Below are 14,826 nucleotides of genomic sequence, written 5' to 3' on the forward strand. Positions count from 1 at the left end.
CAACCTGGAAGGTGCACAGGGATATTCTGCACATAGCTCGCCCTTGCAAGCAGTGTGGCACGGGGCAGGAGGAAGGTGATCTGCTGGAAGGATAAATCAGCTACGGGCTCTGGGCATCTCATGAATTCAACCCATAACACTTAAGACATCAAAGGTTGTGGTTAGGGATTCTTTTTCAAGTAGCTCTGATACAGCACAAGAATAACAGCAATAAAAGTTGTCATTGCAGTCAGAGACCACAAGAGCATTGTCCAAAGGAAACTGGAATAAAAACAGAGCTTTTTTAGGTTTCCAGCAGTTTCTTGCTACTTGCGAGTACTCGGTGTACTGAATAGTTCCATGCATTTTATGCAACGTAATAACACCATGATGCAAGATACATATGATTTATTTTTTAAAAAGCTATGACAAGACAGCTTGGGAACAATAAAAATAATTCAAAGACCAGGTGATTTGGGGCTTTTCCTTTTAATTTATTGTATTTGCTAGCTGAAACTAAGACATGTATCATAGTATCCCTTTATATATCATTTTTGCAGTTGGACAACATTTGGTATTAAATAAATTGGGGTTGGGGAGTACAATGGAGAGCTGTTTAACATGGAACAAAATCTCAAGAATGCTTGCACTGAAAAAGGTAGTGACAGCACCACTACAAATGATGTCCTTTAAAGCAACTAGAATTTCAGAGCACATAATGAAAGGTTGGCTTCACCCTTCGTCATAATATTGTCAGAACAATCTCATATCACATCACTTGCATCTCAACCTGACTGCAGGTACCCTGCTGCCTAGCTGAGCTTGCAGGTCAGAGGCAGACGTGGAGCTTTTCCTGTGGGATGCATGAGGAGGGGCAGATGTATAAGAATGGGATTTACTGAGCTTTATCAATGATCAATGTTTACAGTGTGCCATTAGGGAACTACCTAATCCATTCAATAGGAATACCAAGAAGAAGGATGTTACTTAAGCACCAAATGTCTGCAGAAGGTAAGGATTTAAAGCCATCCCTTGACAAAAGTGCAGTTGTCAGAGGAAGGACCAATGCCACCCACCATTTGCCATGTGAGTGTTTGGACGGTGGACTGGAATATGGGAGACCCAGTCCCCTGTCCCAGCCCTTTGTCTTCCCAGGTGAGCGTCAGTGGCTACAGCAATGGGCTACTGGAGAGCTGTGGCTGTTTGCTTTGCCTTGTATAACTGGATATTGAACTAAACAAACAAAATTAAAATAATTAGAAGGTTTGTGAATATGGGACTAACTGAAGCATTATGGCTAGGGTGAATCACAAAGATTGTCATTCCAGTCTCAGGTCTCATACATACTACATCATCATAAAAACAGCAAAAAATGCCAAACCGCATCAGCATCCAGGGGTAAGAGAGATGCTTGGAGCCTTCCATAGCCTCCTTGGGAGGGCACTTTTCATAGCAATGAGCTGTCAGGTCCAGTGAGAGAAAGGGACAACCTAACTTAAGGACACACTGGAATAAAAATGGAGGGATATCTGCATTTCACTCAATGCTTGATGTTGTACGTGTGTCAAATAAATGGGGGTGATTCCTAATTTGCAAATCAGTCCCGGCAGGGTTTATGTCAGGGACACTGCTGCTCAGCAATGCTGAAGCTGTCACAGAGGCAGTTCTGCACATGCCTAGCAGCAAGATGGCCAGGAAAATTCACTGGCTTACAGGACAAAGGAAGAAATTAAGAGAAATAGACATATCCTACTCTAATTCAGAAAGAAACAGGAAAAAAAGTCAACTTATTTGATTATCACCTAAGCTTATGTATGTAAGCCTGTATTTAATAATTCTTTTAAAATACAGGCTTTCCTTCCATACCCCATTTTCTTTACACATGAAAGGAAGAGGAATACTATGAAATAATTTGTTTCAGTAAGTCTTATTTTCATTATGGTTTAAAGATGAGCACTCTTTTCCTCTCACCCTTTGGCAATGATAATACTGTAAGTTGCCAAGCAGATATACTCCATTCCCACTTTGAAATATTTTCAGGTCTGCTACTTTATTTTAATACTTCAAGTAGTAATGTGGATGCATGGATGAGTGTCTGACTAGAGATACATATTCTGGATTTGTTGTAATAGATGAACATATGGTCTCAGCACTAAGGGATTCGGACCTGTCAGGTTCTTCCTACCAGAATTCTTCATCTTAAACTATATCTGCAACTGATAATGGCTCACAAAGGTCAACAAATTTGGATTCTTTTCTTTTCTTTTTAGAATTAGAGATATTAAACCACAATTGAGAGACTGCAAAGAAGCAAATGCCTTTCATTTTCAAAGGTGAGACTGTTAAAAGAATTGGCTGAGGAGATTTTCCAACCATTGATGCCAGCCTTTGAGGCCAGAGTGGGACTCACAACCTTGTTAACAAATGTCCATGGGTTGTATGCCATGTAGAAATGGTATTCACACATTTTCATCTTATAGCAAGGACCCTAATTGGCACATAAGGGAGAAGGCAAGGGTACAAGGCCATGTCACATGATGGGATGTGCAACCAGGCCTGGGGCATGTGAGCCAGTGCATATTTCCTCTTCTACCTCCCAGAAAAAAATGGAACTCTCAAATGACATAATATGTCTTATATGTACATCATTTCTAATCATGTCAGGAGGGAAACATTGAGGAATTCTAACAAATGAAGGAGGCAATAAGATGCGGTCAGTAGACTGTGGGAACAATGCATTTGATCTATAGCTCCCTCCCAGCACTTGAGAAGAAAGAAGCATCAGTATAGGATGAAGTATCTTCAGGTCACAGACAGTAGAACAGCTACCCCATCCTTGTGCCACTATTAAGTCACTATATATGATCCTGTACTCTGAGGGAATTGCCAAAAGACAGAGAGCAAATGATGTGAATGTATCAAAAAGAATACATAGGCTGAACGACAGGTTGCCTCCTTGATATATTCAAAATAATGAGTAAGATTGATGTTTGAAACAACTATTGTAATATTTTTAAATAGCAGCATGATTATTATCATCTGAAAAAAACATTGGCATTACCACTTTGACTGTTGATGACACAATTTAACTGTTTGAAACATGCAACTTAACTTAATTCTGCATAACATTGAAAGAAAAAAAGTTACTCCTCTCTAGAAGCTATTAAGTGCATAGTACATAGACTCACAAGTAGCTAAGTCACAGGGGTATTTTAAAAGTATTTGTAAATAGAGAGCCATTATTGATAATAGTGAGAAATACGAAGAAAGTGAGCACACTTGTTTAACAGAAGAGCACAGGAGTATATTGAAAACTAGCAAGTACAGGATAAATGCACAGAGGTAATGTTTCATCTCACCAGTAGTAGAATTATGGGGATAGAAGTTTACACAGATTTAAATAGTGACTAGGTGAAGAGGCAAAAATGTATTGAAGGCTCTTTAAAGTGTAAAGACCACCACAGAAAGTCCCAGGCCAAAAAAAAAATCCCTGGAGAATGACAGAACATATAAGAAAGCATGGCTATGTATAAGACTACAAGGGGGACGAATAGCAAGAGAGATTAGGACTGGTTAGTGTGGAAAAAAGCTAACAAAAAGGAGAACTGTAAGTGGCATGGGAAGTGTTGCTAGGGATCAGCTGCTCACCATCTCTTCCATTACAAGTACTAGGGAGCACCAAACCGAGATGGTAAAGGGGATGTTCAAAGCAAAGGAGTTGGCTTTTCACACGACAGATGTGAGACTTGAGAAATCCTCACAAAGAAATTTTGTGTACATAGTTTCAAAGGGAGAAGGGTAGTTATAGAAAAGAAAATGCCATGTGGGTCATTAGGTACCTGCCTTTGCCTCCTGGTTCTGCTCAAGACTTCTCTTGTATTTTGAAACTAATTGGCTATTGGGAGAGTAGTAGACATATCATACGTACTGACGACTCTCACTTCCCCTAAGCATCTTCCTTTGGCTACTGCCTGTCAGGGCTTTCAGGGCACCAATGGCCCTGAACCTGCCTCCCCTGGTACCCACCTCCACCTCTGCCCCTGGGCCCCATTTCAGCTCCAGCCTGCACATGCAGTCCTGATATCAGCCATTTTGGAGGCTGTGCTGAGCCCTCTCCCTTGCTCTTTCTGAATTATCATCTGGGTTTCCAGGATTGTCCTAGGGCCTGACTTCTTAACTTGCCTTTGGCTGATGGTCACTGGACTGAGGCTGAGACCAGTGGCTGTTGCTGCCTCGGCTCTGCTGGCCCTGATCAGGCGTTGGGTGTACAGCCTGCACTGGGTTGGCCCTCAGCTACCAACTTGTCCCCCATCACAGAGCAGCCTCTGTCAGCAAGAGCCTTCGGGCTAAAGGGATCATAGACCTGACTCAGGCTGGTTGTCTCTTCTTGTACCCTGGAGCATTGCTAACCAAGAGCTGCATGAGGCAGTTCTTCACCCAGTGCTAATCAATCTCTGGAAGAAAGAAAGTCCATAGTTGCCGTAAAAATTATGAGAGCAATTTAAAGGTGGGGCCCTTTAACAGTGATTTAGAGCGCTCATTAAAATGACCTTACTTAAGCAACATGTGGTTAATATCATCAGGAGGCTGGTTAACCAACAGCTCATCACAGATTAATACAGTTCATTGAATTGTGGAAAGAGTAAATAAGGAAAGGATTTAGTGGAGAGCAAGCGGAGCACATTCTCACAGCTCGATGGTGACCAGGTCAGGAAACTTTCTCTCATGTCTGTTGAGTAAAGTAACTTTAAAAGGTTGTTGTACACTGTGGTAACCAGAACCCTCTCCTTGATCCCATGATGCTGGCACTTCTAAAAGAAGATGCTGAGAAATGGGGACTGGTGTAGAAAAAAAACCCTGTGAAAGAGCTATGCAGTCAGCAAAAATCTGTTTAATTCTGCAGGCAAAGGTAGACTATGTTCCAGTGCCTGGAAATCAAACAGGACAAAACTACATTAAAAATAAGATATATTTTTTTCACTAGAACAACTGTCTGTGGGATGTTATATATTTTTCTGTCATGTGTAGTCTTTAAATCAAGACTTGACCATTCTTGTAAAAGGTCTGCTCCAGTGTAACAAGACAGACGAACAGCTTAGTGAAGCTGTCTTGTATATAACACCAGGTATTCAGTTACTTGAACCACAATATTTTTTTCAGTCCTTCTACGTCAGGTAATATCCCAGACCCTGTGAAGGTGATGGGGGTTTTCCCTGGGGATTTAACCTGAAGCATGCATGTTTTTCCTTGCTGTTACGCTATGATGCAGCACACATTTGGACTAGCTCCTACAAAGGTCTAAGTACTCTCACCTGCCAATGACTTGCACACCTTCAATTCTGCATCTATAAGAACAACTCCAAACCAAGCTGCTGATAAAGACGGAACGCAAAGAGAAGCTGTACAGTTAGCGTTAAAGACTACCCTTTGTATTTTAAATAGAAAAATAATAGATATCATTAAAACAGCACATCCTGGTCTGCTTTTCCCCAGATAGGTACATGATGCAAATCAGTGACAAAATTATCAATGAGTTCGTATGAAAGACAAAAGCTCCACTGAGCAATGGAAGGAACAAGTCCCAGACACTAGCTGAGATGGCGACACCAAATCAGCTTGTCAGCATGCTTTTCCTTCTTGTTAGCTCTACAGCAACAAGCTGAAACTAGATGCACCAAAACGGGAGCACCAAGAAACCTTTTCCATTATTGTGAAGTTTTTTCACGTTCTCAGGATTCCTGTAGTAGCTTGACATTTGCTTAGCTGTACACCATCCCTTCTACTTAGTTCGTTAACTAAGAGTTAAATTTTAAAATACATTGATTTGCTTTATTTAGGGATTAGTGTCCCGAGAATAAAAAGGGCTCTAATCAAAGCTGCCTACTGCAGTTGGCCTCTGCCTGGCCGACTGCTCCCTGCTACTGCTGGCTCACCCCCTGCAAATTGGTGCCTTGGCAGCCACTTCTTCTGGTGGTAGTCTGCTGCCACCCTCTGCCTGGAGGAGTCTGCAACCAGCTCCTGCGGTAAAGGTGATTCTTAGTGTGGCTTTCGTAAGGATTGTTTTTATTCTCAGGGGTAATCAGCAATTACTGATATCTCAGTGTTCTTATTAAGGGGATTTTTACTATCATAATCCAATTTTTTCCCATGAGTGTAAGTCACAGTCATATGGGAGGGCTTGGATGAAAAAAAAGGATGAGATATGTCTTTTTTCAGGTGTGAGACCACAGCCTTTGATTTGACTTCAGTAGTTTCACATTTCCCATTCTGGTACTTTTGGTCAACAGTTCTGGGTTCAAGAAGTCGACTTTGAATGTGAATGGTCCACAGACAGCTTGGACAACAGCAATCTGAATATAGAAAAATTCTTCTCAGCCATACAGAAAGCAAAGTATAAAAGATATTTTAATTCCTGAAAAGTTATAAGTTAATGGTAAATGCAGGACTAGAAAAAGATGGGGAGAAATTGCTGTGTATTCATATGTTAGGATGAGGAAACCAAAGGACTACTGTTTCCCCTTTTACTATACGAAAAAGAAAGCAGCACTTTTTCTACAGGTTCTACTACTTCCAAATTTACATTTAGCTCCATGCCTTTTCATATTTTTAGGATCAAAAGGCAAAAAAACCCCTGGGGTAAGTCTGCTAATTCATCTGAAGACAACCTGAAAATGAAACCTTGAGATCACAAGGCTCCATTGAAAAACATTGTAAAACAAGAGGGAATACTTATCTTGACATAGTCAGAGCATAATATTGGAGCTTGTCACACACCTTTGAAGGACGAGGACACAAGTGTTTGTGTCTGCGTGCCCTTGGTGGAACATCAGTAACCAGAAAGATTAGCAGAAGTATGGTATGCCATCCTATAATGAAGAGCAATAGACAAGGGCCAAGATGCCTATCTTGTGACTAGAAAATGTCAATTATGGTGTAAGAAACATGCTGGAAGTAAGTGGATGGTTGATGCTTTATGCCACAACAGAACATGAAGAATACCCACCTCTGAGAAGAAGAGGCCCATATCTGTTGTAGGACCATGAATTTCGACCTCTTGTATGTAGTTAATGCAATCTGACTGTGAGGATATGCTTGACTCTTTTAGAGAAATTGCAGGGGGTGGCAGTGTTGGGTTTTTTTAAATTCAGATCTAAATCTGATGGATGCAATCATAATGTAACACCATGGTTTTTCTCTGCAACAATGAATGAAGCCTCCCTTGACCATGTTATTGATCACTTAGTCATGGAAAACTAAAAATAGTTCTGCACAAAAAGTTACAAATAAAAGGAATCAATAAAATACCAAGAGAGGTTTACAGAAGATTATGGAACAAGTTATCCTTGAAGCCATTATTAGGCACACAATGGACTGGTGATTGGGAACAGCCAGCATGGATTTACCAAGGGCAAATCAAGGCCTGACCAAGCTGGTTGCCTTCTACGATGGGGTGACTGGTGTGGGGGACAAGGGCAGAGCAGTAAATGTTGTTTACTGGGACTTTAGCAAGACCTTTGGCAGAGTCTCCCTTATTATCCTGGTAGCCAAACAGGTGAGAGACAGTCTACCCGCTACAGCGTGGGTAGAAAACTAGAAGATCTGAAATCGTGATCAGCAGTTCAAAGCCCAGCAGCTGGTAGCCAGTTGCTAGTGATGTTCCTCAGCAGCCAATACTGGGGCTGATAATGGTCAACAACTTCATTAATGGTTTGGAGAATAGGACTGGAAGTGCTCTCAGGAAGTTCATGTATGACACCAAACTGAGGAAAGGAGCAGTTTATGTGCTGGAGGGCAGAATGGCAGAGGAGGTTTGATGAGGATGGAGAAACGAGCTGACAGGAACTCATAAAGTTCAGCAAAGGAGAATGCAAAGCCCTGCACCTGGGATAGAACGAATCTATCCACAGAATATGTCAAGGGAGTCAGCTAGAGAGAAGACAACTGTGCACAAAAGGACCTTTGGGTCCTGGTGGATGGTGAGTTAAAAATCAGATGGCAGTGCACCTTTGAGCCTACAAGGCTAACTGCATATTAGGCTACAGTTATTAAAGACCAGAAGATCTGGAAAAGTGGTTCTTTCCCTCTGTTCAGTACTTGTCAGGGTGCATTTGGAATGTTTGGTTTGAGGCCCTCCAGAACAAGACAGACGTCAATAAACTGAATCAAGTTGAGTGAATGATGGATCTTACTGCTTTCTTCAGCTATCTAATGGGTGCTTATACAGAAGACAGCACCAGACTCTTCCCTGTGCACAGGTGATGCACAGCAAGAAGACGAGAGGCAATAGACCCGAGTTGCAGCAAAGGAGATTCTAATTATGCATACATATACATCTACGTATACAAGTTTTTTACTGTCAGAGTGGTCAGACACTGGACCAGGTGCCAAGGGAGACTGTGGAACCTCCTTCCTTGGAGATTTCCATCCAAAACTCAGCTTGATGAGACCTGAGCAACACCAACAAACTTTGAAGTCAGTCCTGCTTTTAGTGCAGAGGATTGGACCAGATGACCTCCAGAATTTCCTTCCAGCCTAAATTACACTGTGATTCTAAGACTTTCTCTAAGCTTTTCCCTAAGATTACTTTCTTTTGGAAGGCATCCCAAACTTTGATGAAGCCAACAGTTAAGACCCATCTATTTTAGGTTTCTCAGCTAGGCATCAGTCTGTATCTTTAGTTTTCATTACTGTTATTAGATTTCTAGTTATATTATGTGTGACATTCCAGCTTCACTTTTTGAAATAACAGTAAAGGCACAAAGTTGGATGGAATAGTTAAACAGAGGAGAGTCTGGATATCATAGAGGGAAAGAAGAATGAACATGAAAATCGCAAAATAGGAGTGGAATACAATGTTAAATAGAAAGTTGCACAGTTGATGGACAGTAACAGGAATTTCTGCCCCAGGGTAGGAGCTCCTTAGCTGAAAATCTTTGACCCTGAGTGTACCTGTTAATTGTAGATAACTAGGAACCACCCTTTAAAAGATGTTTTTCTGAAAATGCTATATGTAATCTTAGAATATGCCAGACAAGGCTAGAGATAAGGAATAGTTAATATATCAATATGTGGCCCTGGTGAGATTACAGCTGGAATGTTGTATACATTTTTAGCCATGTGCATTGATGAAATATGGATCCAGACAGAAAGCACTGTAGCCAAGGGCTCCAAGGAAGTGCTGCAGAATCAAGAGAGCCTATTTTTCAAGAAATTATTAAGCATGATTAGCTTGTTCACCTAGTAAAACAGGTTGAAAAACTGTGCTCTCTTCATTTATGATGAAGGTTGAGTCCTAAGTATCAAATTGAGAGGAAGAGCTTTTAAAGCTAAAGGACCCTGTCAGTTCAAAACCACAATATAATTTGATCATGTCTGGAAATTAAAAGAAGATTCCCATGCATCAGAAGACCAATCTTTTGCAGTAGCCTTAGAAGTGGATGGAGTGGGAGGGAGCGCAATTCTTACTGTTCTCAAGGCAGGGCTTGGCCTTTTCACAAAAGGTGCTTTTGAGTTTGCAGACTGGATTTGTGATCTGGATTCCTTCTGCATTCTTATTTTATAATTTTACTAATACTTGCCCTGACATATAGCTTTGGAGTGACTACCATTTTCTTGATGATGATGTCTCCTGTTCTAGGAAGCTAAAGGGAAATGTCTGGTTGAGAGTCAGAAAAGCCATGAGCAGTGCAAGGTATTGCTGCTAACAGTATTGAAGGCAAAATTTAATTAAGATTATGCAAAGGTCAGTGTTATTAAGTAGGCCGTAATTGTCCATAGCAAGTAAACGAATGGGCGTGGTGACAGGGAAGGGCACACGAACTACAAGGAATGGCACATTTTGGTGTTACATCCAGGCAGACAGTAGTCATAGTTCACATGCTTTAAGAATGACTTCTCTTTTAACTACAATCACTCTCAGGAATCAGGCATAATGCATAACAAGGGCACAATCAAATAGAATACTTCTCAGGAAACCAGTTCAGGTTTTGTTGAAATAGAGCTGTAATAGGTAAAGGGCTGCTCCAAAGTACATATAGCCCCAATATACTTTCACATTGGGTTTGCCTGTGCTGTTAATAGTACTGAACTATAAATCTAAACAGTATTCTAAGCACGAATGTTTCTTGAACACCTAGTTTGTTCAATAAACCCAAGGCATTGTATTTTCTCTTCCTGCAAATCCTTGGCTGACTCTAGCAGGTCTTAGCTGAATGGACTTTAGCCATAGACTATGAAAATAAAAATACATTTTAGCTATCAGTAACCAGGAACACTTCTAAAGTTGGGACACCCCATTTTTAAATGCCAGGAAGGTATGAACTATTATAATCTTGACAAGCTCAGGAAAAAAGGTGTTACACAAGAGTGTACAAAAAGAATACAGTTGCACATTTTCCACCTAATTAATTTTTGACCACTGTGGATAAACATGTATTTTGGGACCTTTAACAGAGGGCAGAACTGGGAGGAGACAAGATTAAAACTGCCTAAACCATAGTTTGTGTTAGAAGTTAATGATTCTTCTACCAAGTACCAGCACAGCCTTGCTTAAGGAGAGAATACTCTGACTTTTGAGCGTTTGTGTGGTAGTATAACTGCTGTTGTTGTGGATACTGAACCTAGGTAGGAACCTCTTTAATATTCTTTTTGTTTGTCTTAACCTTAAAATGTTGCCATTTAGTGTTTGCAGCTAATGAACGTTACCTGTGTCGTACTAGTTGCATTTCCTGGGACCAATAGCACCAGTAACATTCCTGTTGTAAATGTCAGTGCTTTAATGATGGCATCATACATTTGTAAGTGTGTCTCTGAATAGTAGGCATCATATGTCTTGAACAATGGAAGCAGCATTGAGGCCTGCACAGCACTGTGATATTCATTTTTCATATTAGGTTAACTTAAAAAGTCTTATTATGATTCCTTAATGTATTTAACAATCAGTAAGACAGTTGGATTAGCACTGCAGTTAGTGTAAATCAATACAGTTCCATGAACTACTGGATGAAATGTGGCTCTTGATTTGTGATTTGTTAGTCTACTGGATGGTGGTATAGTCCTTGAGAGTGCATCTGTGGTGAGAAACAGCCCAAGGACTTACAGTGTCTTTGCTGGATTCTGAAAATTACTCAAACATTATTGTCTTTTTCTTTCATAAGGATCTACAAACCTGTGGCAAACTATTGTCTTGACCTTTGTAAACTAATTACCTATTATTCATACTAAGGTGTTTAAATTGGTGCTCTTATTCATTACAATTTGCATATGATTAGGGGGTAGAAAACCAAGCTTGATTTTTTTAATGTTCACTAAGGAATAGATCTACCTAACAGGCACAGAGTTAGGCCATGGCCCCCATGAGGTCATACACCCTGAAGCACTGAAGAAGTCTGCGGCCATCCTTTGCAAGGCTGGCTGCTGTACTCTGGAACCATCTCGCAAGGTGCTGCATGCTTCCACGACGCTGTGAAAGCTATCAGCTCCCACCAACACAAATGATCCACCCTGATTATTAGTCAAGACCTTTGATCTTCTCCCATTCAAAGTGTGTCTCAGAAGAGACTGTACTGAGCACAAGACCAAACGAGTTTGTCAAATGTTCCCTGGGTATGATGCAAAAGTGAACTGGAAGAGTGTTAACTTTCATTCTCACAGTATGGCTTGAGGTTTTTTGGTGGGTTTTTTTTCCTTATGCTTGCTTTTGTGGAGAGGACTGTTTTCTTCCCTCAGGAAGGAAGTCAAGGTGATTTTTGTTTAGGTTGATTGACTACCTAAACAACACCAATATGTTATTTGACTGATCTCGTCTTTCTGCAAATGAAGAAAGGTCATTACTACGGCAGAATGGCTTGTGCAGGCAAAGTGTAATAGTTTCAGAGAAGTCATATTAGTGAAAGGACACATTTGGTGCAGAAAGCTTCATACTTTTCCTTTCCTTGTAACCAGATCCTTGGTTTATTAAACATGGAAAAAACCCTAGTGAAATAAATCTAAAATAGCAACTGTATCAATACTTGAAACTGTCAGGCTCAACAGCTAATGTATGTTGACATCAATTGTGAATTGACCTTTTATCTTTTTTTCTAATCTTCTTGTGTCATGGCATTTCCCCAGCCTTGATCTTTTCTATCGCCAGCAGATTTCTGTGTAGGTCAGGATCAACTGAGGATCAGAGGAGATGCTGCCAGCAGCTCCGACTGTTGATCCTTGCACACAGCTCTAACATTTCTCCAGCACAGCTGCATCATCTTTTTGCTTCCTTCCTCCCAGCCTAGCCTTCCCCAGCAAAAGTAGCACCACCTCCAGTAGCATCTTTGCAAAGCAACGATAAGACATGTGTCATTCACCACTGACAGGAGCTGGTCACTCCTGTTCTTGCCTGAGAGTCCTTCCCCTGGATCGTTGAAGGAGCTGAGCACTGACAGTGCTGAGCCAACTAGCTTCCACATTCTAGCTGGCTTCACACTCTTCAATGTGCATCAAGCAGCTTATGCCCCACAAAGATGCATTTTACTTTATTTTTCTTCTCTTTCTTTATCCTTTACCTTGCATGGTACCCTATTTCTGCCTCTGGATGCCTTTTTCACTATTCGCCTCTAACTGCTTAACCTGCTTTTTGACATTTACTGCTTGCACTTTCAATCTTACTGTCCTCCCTTCTTGTGCCTTCACAGTCTTTCTCTGAAACATTTACTGGGATAGCCTGCTCATATCTAAACTTCTTCAGTTACGTGTATGGATACCTGACTGCCTGTCTCTTTTCTCTACTCTGCCTCTTATTTCTATCTTCTTGTTTCTCTGCTTTCATTCCTTCTCTCCTTATATTGAGATTCTAAGTCATGTTGCACCTTCAAACTCTCAAAAAAGCCACTTCTTTAGTCCTGTGACCTGCAATGACATGCTACCCCAGCATCTTATTGTAGTCCTTAACGTATCATAATAACAGGGAGAAGCTAATATCTTCAGATTACACAGGGACGGATGAATTTCAGAGGACCAGATTCTCAAAAGTATTTGTGTACTAACTTTTCCTGAGCACTAAGAATCTCATTTCACAAGCATTTCTGTTGGTAGCTGTGCGTACTTGAAGAAACCCTTTCCTGTACTTCTTGTTCCTATCTATCCGAGGAGTCAAGTGGAAGGAAAAGCTATTTTTTTGTCCACATATGTGTTCTGACCCAGACTTACAGCACAGCCACAAAAGCAGTGGTACTCACACGAGTCAAGAGTTTGGGAAGCAGATATGAGCAGTGGGAAAGGAAAGGAGTTGTTCAGGCCAGCATTAATACCTAAGGACATGCTCGTGAACTTAAGCCCAATAAAATCCTAAATTGTTTAAATCTCTGTTTGTGTATTTGTCTTAAACATCCTTAGGTATTAACCCTCTTCCACCTAAGTGAAGAAAAATGTTCTTCACCATCGTGCATTAGAGCAATGCCTACCCTTTAAATGCTCTCAAAAGTGTTACTCTGCCATATGGTCTGTAGCAGAGCAATTTGCAACTGCAGATGGACTTTTTCCAGCATTGAAGAAGTTCATCCAACTTTTTTCAGCTCCATTCAAGCACGGAAAACCTCTCTTTGTGTGATTTTCCCCCTCCTCTCTCTCTTCTTCACCCTTTTCTCAAATGAGGAAACTACTGTGAAAGGTGAAATAAATCAGTTCCTGTGAGCTATGATTTCTGAGTTCTGACTTGGGGTCATTAGTTTCAATACTCCTATCTCCCCCGTGTGTCAAGATCTGCAGATCCGAAGAGGGTTTGTTTCAAGTGACCCATTTTTTCTGAGAAGCTCTGCAGTGGCATCTGGATCTTCCTTCAGAAATCTGTTCTGTTTGTAGTTGGAGTTGCACAAACGGGCAAGTGTTTTCATTCTTTAAATAAACTTTGCAAGTAGATACATAGACTTCCCTTACAGCTTTTCACTGAAGTATTCTTTTTAATTGCTTACCCATCTCTCAGATACAGAGTTTTAACAAACTGAGAAAAGAAAAAGGTGAAGTATTGTACTAGTCATTGCAATAAAACCAAATTCAACTTAATCATGAAACAAGGCTTTCAACAATAAAAAAATATGTTATATCAAAGGAGGGGAAAGATTTGTCATCTATGGCTACAGGGTGTGCTCTTCCCAGGGGAACTGAGGTAGTTCTGCTGAACTGCTGAGTTGCAGATGATTTCATGCATCAGGGTATATAGACAGCACTCTGCAAAAAGAAGGGGATTAGGGATAGCCTGTATACTACTGTATGAAGAAAAAACATATAATCTCCTTAGAGGAGGTCAGGTAGCTAAAATAATCAATTCTTTTGTCATTAAGAATTGTTTCCAACAGGCCAGTGTGAAGAAATAAGTCAGATGGCTCACTGTTACTACAGAGATCTTACCAAAAAAATGACTGAGTCCTAAGCCGTGTGGCCTGCAAATTCAGAGCTTCACTAGGACTCCCTGTGCTTCAACACTGATGCTTTGTTGACCCTTGTAGTTTATTTTTGGACACAGACTTTGTCTCTTACTCTTTTGTGGCAATTGTCTTTTTAGCATTAAATGTCATTCTAGACCGAAAAAAGGGGGGGCGGGGGGGGGAGGGGGGGGGCAGTGGGGAGAGTGAAGACCATTTCACTTGAAAAGAAAGATGTCAAAACAAGATATTTCAGAATTCAAACAAATACACACTTTGAAACACCCAAGTCATTGAGCCAAATCCCTTCCAATGAAAAGGTTCAGTTTCAACATCTCAGCATTTTCCTGTAACTACTCTTTCATCAGAAAGGTCCTTAAGCAACTCTATTTTGGCATATGTGGTTTTGTATTTATTATTGTTTTTCTCTTGGGTTCAGATCACTCAGTAG

This window comes from Mycteria americana, chromosome 1 (genome assembly GCF_035582795.1).
Source record: "Mycteria americana isolate JAX WOST 10 ecotype Jacksonville Zoo and Gardens chromosome 1, USCA_MyAme_1.0, whole genome shotgun sequence".
Classification (NCBI taxonomy): Eukaryota; Metazoa; Chordata; class Aves; order Ciconiiformes; family Ciconiidae; genus Mycteria; species Mycteria americana.